The 8,772-nt window shown below is 40.9% G+C and overlaps 1 protein-coding gene across 1 annotated transcript in view; it reads left to right on the top strand.

Annotated features, from left to right (window-relative positions):
• Positions 1-809: 809 nt before the first annotated feature.
• Positions 810-8,772, top strand: part of basp1 (brain abundant, membrane attached signal protein 1) — a 63,369-nt gene continuing 55,406 nt past the window's right edge. Inside the window, exon 1 of the mRNA XM_034135972.1 lies at positions 810-922. The gene's annotated coding sequence lies outside the window, so the exon portion shown is untranslated. The remainder of the gene's footprint in view (positions 923-8,772) is intronic.

The raw sequence follows: 8,772 nt of genomic DNA, 5'->3' as shown, positions 1-8,772 counted from the left end.
TAGGTAAATATAAGGTGCATTTTCTTAAGAAACCCTTTACTTATACATTTTACTGATATCGTTTTTGAAAAAGGATATATATTTTTAAAAGTAGTATTAGGGCTAAAACTATTGATATGTGGATTGACCTAACTTTGAATACAAGCACTATTGAATCAGTTACTTTACACATTTCAGTATTCTTAGATTTTGTCCACTGTTTACATATTCTATTGACTTTTTTGTTGACTTGTTATTACTAATTAAATGTCACTTAATAATGTTATATAATGTGTTTTGCATTACAATGTATACTGTACACTTGCCTTGCATCATGTGCATTCATTCATGCATCAACAAGTCATTTAAACTGATCGACAGAGTCAGTGTGTGTGCAGTGAGGGGCAGGGGGCGCACAGAGACCACCTTCATGCACACACACTGAGCACAGAGCCGTATTACTGCTAAAACATGCGCAGAGAAAATTCAGCTTATATTAAAAAACACGAGTTATAAAACCACATCTACCAGGAAGAAGGGGTTTTAGACAAAGACGAAATGTGTTTAAAGCAAGTAACTTCCCTACTTGTGAGCTATGAAACATGTTAGAGGGATATTACTGGGTTTTTTGTAAGAATATTACGATAAAATTACCATAAAGTACAATTGGATATCCTAACAACCAAATATGGATCCCTAAAGAATCCACATTTGATGTATCATAATGCTTTATTATAGCAATAGTCATACAGTAAAATAGAGATGAAGCATTGTGCTTATGTGTGTTTGCATGCGTGCAAAATCCACCCGCGTGCGTGTACGTATGGATGCGCGTGCAGCAGGCACGAGCCGCCGGGCGCGCAGGAGAAGCCGCAAAAAAACCCAGCAGCCGCTACTGAAACTGCGCGAGGAGCAGAGGAGCAGAGGAACTTCAGAGTGCACGGTAAGAGAAACAAACCTGCTTATTCCTCTCCTTTCTGCCCAAAACAGCTTTTTGGGATGCTTTGACTTGTTGTTTATTTTTAATTGTTTTTGTTTCATCCCTTTTGTTCTTTTTCTCTCATCTCTCCGTTTGGGGTAGCGCACTGCATGAGAAACGAGACAAAAGAAGCGGTACATTTGACGCGAGAAAAGACAGACAAGAGAATAAAAAGGGAGATTTGTTTGGTTTTTAAAAAACATTTCCAGATAGTATTTCTTCTTGTATTCTTCTTTTTTTTATCCAGGCGGAAAATGTGCACGAGCTTAAAAAGGGGTGTGTACCGTCTGGAGGAACACGCGCTTCAGACACATTTTTTTTTCTTTACACTTTTATTGAGGAAATCTGCACAGAAGCGTCTCCTCTCTGACACTCTGATATTTATTGATTTCCCTGAATTGAATTATTATTATATATAACAATCACAGGCTGTATTTTTACCTCATCATTTACAGCCGGTAAACATTTCCAGAGACCCCCCCCCCCCACCCTCCTCTCTCTTTGTCTGTCTGTGTGGAGGTGTGAAGCTGCATTCACACACACACACACACACACACACACACACACACACACACCACACACACACACACACACACACACACACACACACACACACACACACACACACACACACACACACTACACACTACACACTACACACACACACACACACACACACACACACACACACACACACACACACACACTACACACTACACACTACACACACACACACACACACACACACACACACACACACTACACACTACACACTACACACTACACACATTTGTCCTGATTTAGATGAATTATTAATCGCATATTTCCGTTTTTTATTGCACTGAGGAGGTGGAGGATGGAGGAGGATGAAGAATAGGAGGGGGCAGGGGGGGATGTGAGGATGAGGAAGGGGGTGATGAACAATTAGGGATAAATACCCCCCTACTCCTCCTCCTAAATTAAGTTCATCCTCTCATTTGGCTCGTGTTGCTGCTGCATGTTATTTCAAACTTTATTGTCCATCCTCCGTCCGTTCAGAGCCTGCTCCTTTGTTTGCCGCGGCACGCATGCGCAGTGTGAGCAGGGTGTGGATGCGAGAGATGCCACCTTGCCTATCAATAGGATGGAGAGGAGGAGGAAGAGGAAGAGGAGGAAGGGGTTTTAATTCTTCGTCTATTCATTTATAGTGAAAGAAAATTTGATTAGAAATAACATTTTTTTTTAATGATTTCTTTGTGTGTGTGTGTGTGTGTGTGTGTGTGTGTGTGTGTGTGTGTGTGTGTGTGTGTGTGTGTGTGTGTGTGTAGTCGGATTGAGTGTGAGCCACAATGCCAGTGATGCTGTTTTTACTGAAACATCATGCAGTAGATCTAAGTGATGCTGTACTGAAAAATGTTTATTGATCAATTGGCGTAAAGACAACATATTAACGATTATTAAAAAATAGCCGACAGCCATTATCAAGAATAAAATGGCAGACTTTCTCTGAATCCTGCCTCTAAAATTGATGCTGCTTCTTTTGTCTGCTTTATATATTTGTTAATGGAATATTTTGGGGGCTTTTATGGAGGTTTTACTAAACAACAAATTGATTATTTGAATAAAATAGTCAATAGGTTAATCAATAATAAAACGTTGCATTAGCTGCAGCCCTAACTAAACCATCTGAGGTCAATATGGAGTTTCCTATCAGTGCCTTTACTGAGTTGGAATAATGTCCGACACTTATCCATTATGTTGTAGTGGAATTGATGTATTTAATATGTTTTATTCAATTTATTTCCATAATATCCATGCAATATTTATGAAGTGCTCCTTTGGGAATATGAGTTATCAGTGTGGGGCGCCATTGTGACTTTTTAAATGTATATATTATCTGTTTTGTAAAAAAGTAAGTAAGCATTACTGCAATAATTACTGCATTTTGGGATATATATATATATATATGTGTTCAACTATATATTTATCTAAAACCCAGGGGCGCCGCTTGCGGACAGGCAAGACAGGCAACTGCTTGGGGCCCCGGACCAGAAGGGGGCCCCCAAAGAAGGTCGATTGAAAACCGACAACCTGAAACCCCCTTTAATTTACTGCAATGACATGTCGGGAAACCCCCTCTAGGGTGCCCCATGCATAGCGCGCCGTCAAAAGCTGCTTCATAAGTTAAGTTTCGTTTCTCCGCACTGCACCGCTCCGCACCGCACCGCTTCGCACCGCACCGCACCGCTGAGCACATGCACATTTAGTACATTTTGCTTAAGATTAAAGCTTCTTGATTGAACTCAATTCATATAGAGAGGTCTGTGATACGTGTAAGAAATGTGTTAGAAAAAGTCATTAATAATGTGGATAAATGGAGCATTCTGATTGGTTCATACACCGTCATGTGACTGTGATGTATGATTCTGCCTGGGCAAACATGCCTCCAAGTAAAAAAACAATATATATAGATATTAATACAACAATTAAGTAACGAAAAACACATGTTATCTTTATAATTATATGAGAAGAAACACACAATAATACCCTGTCTCCAATCATGTTATTACAACTGAGCTTTAGCTATAATATTCTTCTAAAGCTGTTCTTATTGTGTTGGCTTTGAAGATGTCACAGCTCCCTCTGTGTCCTGTTATAAGATCGCTATGGCAACGTGGGGACTGTAGTCATGTGACCCGTCTGTGTGCCATCTGATTGGCTCTCATAATTCTAGCCCTGAGTCCGTTCATTCATCCTGCTGCAAGGAGACAAACAGACACCTGATGAGAAGTTACTGCTGTGACTCATCCATTACCAACACTCATGGTGTGTGTATGTGTGTGTGTGTGTGTGTGTCAGAAAAGAGAGCAGACATGGCAATGATACATTTCTTGCCATATTCTCTTATAATCTTTGTGTTAGATATTGTCTTTTTTGTCAGAGAATATCAAAAGTTTTTTCTCACATTTACTAAATTAATTTTTTAGATTGTAACATTCCTTTTTACAACATAAAATACGTCAGTAAATACTCCACTGGTGAATTTAAAATGGAGGTTGCTAACAAGTGTCTAAATGAGACGACTAAACGTCATCACGCCCAACATTAGCCGCCTTTAGCTTAGCGGTGGTGACGTGAAGTCATGTGACCGTGCTGTAGTTCCTTTATAGCCCAACATTAGCCAACTTTAGCTTAGCGGTGGTGACGTGAAGTCATGTGACCGTGCTGTAGTTCCTTTATAGCCCAACATTAGCCTCCTTTAGCTTAGCGGTGGTGACGTGAAGTCATGTGACCGTACTGTAGTTCCTTTATAGCCCAACATTAGCCGCCTTTAGCTTAGCAGTGGTGACGTGAAGTCATGTGACCGTGCTGTAGTTCCTTTATAGCCAAACATTAGCCAACTTTAGCTTAGCGGTGGTGACGTGAAGTCATGTGACCGTGCTGTAGTTCTTTTATAGCCCAACATTAGCCAACTTTAGCTTAGCGGTGGTGACGTGAAGTCATGTGACCGTGCTGTAGTTCTTTTATAGCCCAACATTAGCCAACTTTAGCTTAGCGGTGGTGACGTGAAGTCATGTGACCGTGCTCTAGTTCTTTTATAGCCCAACATTAGCCAACTTTAGCTTAGCGGTGGTGACGTGAAGTCATGTGACCGTGCTGTAGTTCCTTTATAGCCCAACATTAGCCTCCTTTAGCTTAGCGGTGGTGACGTGAAGTCATGTGACCGTGCTGTAGTTCCTTTATAGCCCAACATTAGCCGCCTTTAGCTTAGCAGTGGTGACGTGAAGTCATGTGACCGTGCTGTAGTTCCTTTATAGCCCAACATTAGCCTCCTTTAGCTTAGCGGTGGTGACGTGAAGTCATGTGACCGTGCTGTAGTTCCTTTATAGCCCAACATTAGCCGTCTTTAGCTTAGCGGTGGTGATGTGAAGTCATGTGACCGTGCTGTAGTTCCCTAATTCGTTTGGACTACAGATGCGAACGATCACTGAAATCTGGGTATTTTTAAACTGTCAAGTTGCCGTTTTTTTGCCATTGAGCAATTATAAACAATTCTGTATTCAGCTCTCTTCATAGATCAATCAGTTTCCTCCTCCTCTATGTCAAAGATTACAAAAACAACAAAGGCACTATTTGTCGAGGCTCCAGTTTGTCATGTGATCAGCCGGATCACTCTCACACGACGCAGCCTCCATCTTAATTAAGCCGTCAGCCTGCAGACGGACGCTCGTTATCCAACAGCAGAAGAGATGGAGCAGGACAATAGGAGGCTGCTAAACACACAACACTATGTGTGTGTGTGTGTGTGTGTGTGTGTGTGTGTGTGTGTGTGTGTGTGTGTGTGTGTGTGTGTGTGTGTGTGTGTGTGTGTGTGTGTGTGTGTGTGTGTGTGTGTGTGTGTGTGTGTGTGTGTGTGTGTGTGTGTGTAGAGGAAGGTGGGGAATGGGTGCAGCTGCAGGTTGAGTCACCATTGCCGATACTACTGTCACTACCGCGGCAAAGAAAGTAGACAATTTAACACAATTCGGTCCGTTTTTGGTCTTCATTTCTCAGAAAAATACTGAGATGTGGAATACTTAATAATTAGTTCATTGATGAGTTGACCTAAAAAGAACAAATAAACGACAATGAGGATATTCAAATCATGATTGAGACCATTATCAAGCACACAATGCCAGACTGTCTCTAGATCCTGCTTCCTAAATGTGAGATTTTGCTGCTTTTGTTTGATTTATATCTTTGGAAACCACATATTTTGGGCTCTGATGGAGATTTTTCACTATTCTCTGCCCTTTTTCATAGACGCTGTGTTAGTTGCGGTCCTATTTACACCATATGAGGTTAATAAAAAGTTGCCTAGAGGTGATTTTACTCACCTGGACGGACCATTCAAATGAACAAAAACCCTTTCTCACAATGCCCTAACCCTAACCCTATCTGATTTGAAGATATTCAGTGCCTTTTTCTAGTAATATGCTTGAATATCATTCAAATTAGACACAAAAGGGTATTTTCTTCCTTAAAATAAAGACTGATAATGATAGGTGGATGATGTCAGTAGATGCTGTGAGAAAGTGTCTCATATTTAATAAGCGAGTGTTATGGAAGCAGGTTGTGTTTGACCCTGTGATGAAGTGCAGAGCTCCAGCCAGATGCTGACTGCCTCGCAGCATTCATGCTAATCCTGGTTCTCGTGACTGGGCAAGATGTCTCATGTATGTTCTGATGTATGTATGTACTGTATATAAAAGCTGAGTTGTACTTCATACCTGTTCTCCTACTTTAATGAGTGACGAGTGGCTCCAGGCTGCATTAGCTGCTACTAGCATAGCCCATCCTTACATCCAGATGTTCTTGAGAAGTAGAAAATGGAAAATCTATGACCACTATTGTAGTGTTTATGATGTGAAAAATGTGTCTGTGGCTCAAGGGATAATTGGTAAATATCTACCAATCAGAGGGAGCCAATCAACATGTTGAAGTGTCCTTAGCAAAGATACCCTAAATTGCTCCCATATAGAAGTGAATTTAAGTCACTCTAGTTAAATTAAAATGTAAGACAACACCAATGATATCTGATGAAGGGATCAGGCTTGAAGGCTCTCCATTCGTACCAAATTTCAACACTGTGTATATTCTATATTTACATTATTATCCGCTCAACGTGAGCAAACTGAACGACTTCTACTGCATTTTCCACAAGCTTGAAATGCATTTATGGTTGTCCAACATATACAATCGTGTAGTGACCACCAACATTCATGATCTGAATCAACCATTCATGATCTACTTTTGCGATTGCATTTAGTTTTTTTCGTCGGCCTCTCATTATAACAAACAAAACTGATGGTTAGTGTTGGGGAAATATTTTCCAAGGCCCATAACTTTGACCCAGTTCATCAGTTCAAACTGTCCTGACTGAGCACACGCACCTGTAGCCTTGGCTGCTGTGCTCTCAGTGTTTTGTCTCCCTGCTCCTGCCTGCTGGCGTCAGCTGATAGAGGTGTTATGATTCTATCTTGTTCTGCACAATGTTGATTATTCTCTCTGAACTAGCTAAACACACGGGTCTGGGGTAGAGATCTTCAGAATTGACGTGGCAACTCTCCCGTGAAGTCAGAACCTCTGACTCTTTGACTTGTTTTGTGAATTCTCCGGCCGAAGCTCCAAATAAACCCATCAGTGTTTGACATCAAAGCTCCAGCTCTCCCTGTGTCTCCTTTGAGTCGGTGACTCCTCCTGCTTTGCTACACAGAAGTTTCCCCCACAGTTAGCAGTGCATGCGATTTGATTTACCCAGTGACACACACACACACACACACACACACACACACACACACACACACACACACACACACACACACACACACACACACACACACACACACACCCACACACACACACACACACACACACACACACACACACACACACACATACTATGTATACATCACTTCAGGGGACATTATATTGACTTACATGCATTTCCTGGAGACTTATCCTAACCGTAACCATAACCAACACATGCCTAACCCTAACCAAGTCTTCACCCTAAAATGAATGATGCCCCTCATGGGGACCGCCATTATGTCCCAGGGAGGCGAGTCCCCACACGTGACTGTGTAAACAGATTTAGGTCCCCACACGGATAGTAATGCTAGGCCACACACACACACACACACACACACACACACACACACACACACACACACACACACACACACACACACACACACACACACAAATAACCAATAGTTAAAGAGTGACAAAGGGACAAAAGTCATCTACAAAGAGTGAAAAAACGTTTCACAGTGTAATATTCTGAGTTTGGGAGTGAAATGAGGAAGTGATTTTGTTGGAGTGTCGCCACTGTTCACAGCCAATTGTTTTATGTTGTTTGACAGAGCGGCTCTCTGCAGTGTGAAGGTGAAAATATGAAGTGTTGGCTGAGTGTTTACTCTCTATAAAAAGAGTGCAGGGAAACCAGACGTGTATATTTAAAGCTTGATAGGACTTCTGCATGTGTTTGACTAAAGTCCGCCTGACAGGAATGAGGAAGTTGGACGTTTCGAATTTGTGTCAAAGGAAGCGTGAAAAGTGCCTTTCTAAAAGTTTATTTTGGTGCTGTTTACACTGAAGTGGAGTCACAGGGTTTACCGGCAAGATGGAGGCTGTGTGACGATCATTTCCCAACAACATGGACGCCTCATGGTTTATATCTGTCTTTTTATAGAAGTTATAATGAGGAGCACCGGGACAGAGAAGGTCCCACTGAGGTTGTGTCCTCTGTGTTTTTAAATCACCTGGGGGAAGATGATGATAGTTAAAAAAATACCCAAGGCCAACAAATGTAACTACCTTTCCACTATTGGTTGCATTTTTTAGATTAAAATGTTTAGGTGTTTAAAAGAACAACGTAACATTGGAAACAAATGCCTTTTCTGCCTATATTAAGTATTTATTTAGCAGGTTATCATTATCATAGGATATCATTGATACGCATTATGTCTTGAATATGTGTGAGTTGTAAAATACATTGTAAAATGCTGCAAGAACCACTTAGAACAAATTATTTTCAACACTGTGATAGGGAATCAAACGTTCCAAAAAATGCCAGAACCTGATACAAGTAGGGACATCAATGCACAGTTTATTTAAAAAATCTATCAAGGTTTATGTCCTTTTGTATTCTGTCTAATCTTGAGAATTAAATAACGTAAAAATAAACAAATTGCCTCTTGCAAAAATCATATTTTGCCAATAGTAATTAACAAAAGTCCTAGAATACACTCAGACACATAGAAAAAAGGGAAGGGCAATGGCATTAAAATGAT

Source organism: Trematomus bernacchii, unplaced genomic scaffold (assembly GCF_902827165.1).
Source record: "Trematomus bernacchii unplaced genomic scaffold, fTreBer1.1, whole genome shotgun sequence".
Lineage (NCBI taxonomy): Eukaryota > Metazoa > Chordata > Actinopteri > Perciformes > Nototheniidae > Trematomus > Trematomus bernacchii.
Note: the sequence above shows the minus strand (reverse complement) of the source record. Positions and strands in the feature narration are given on the sequence as shown.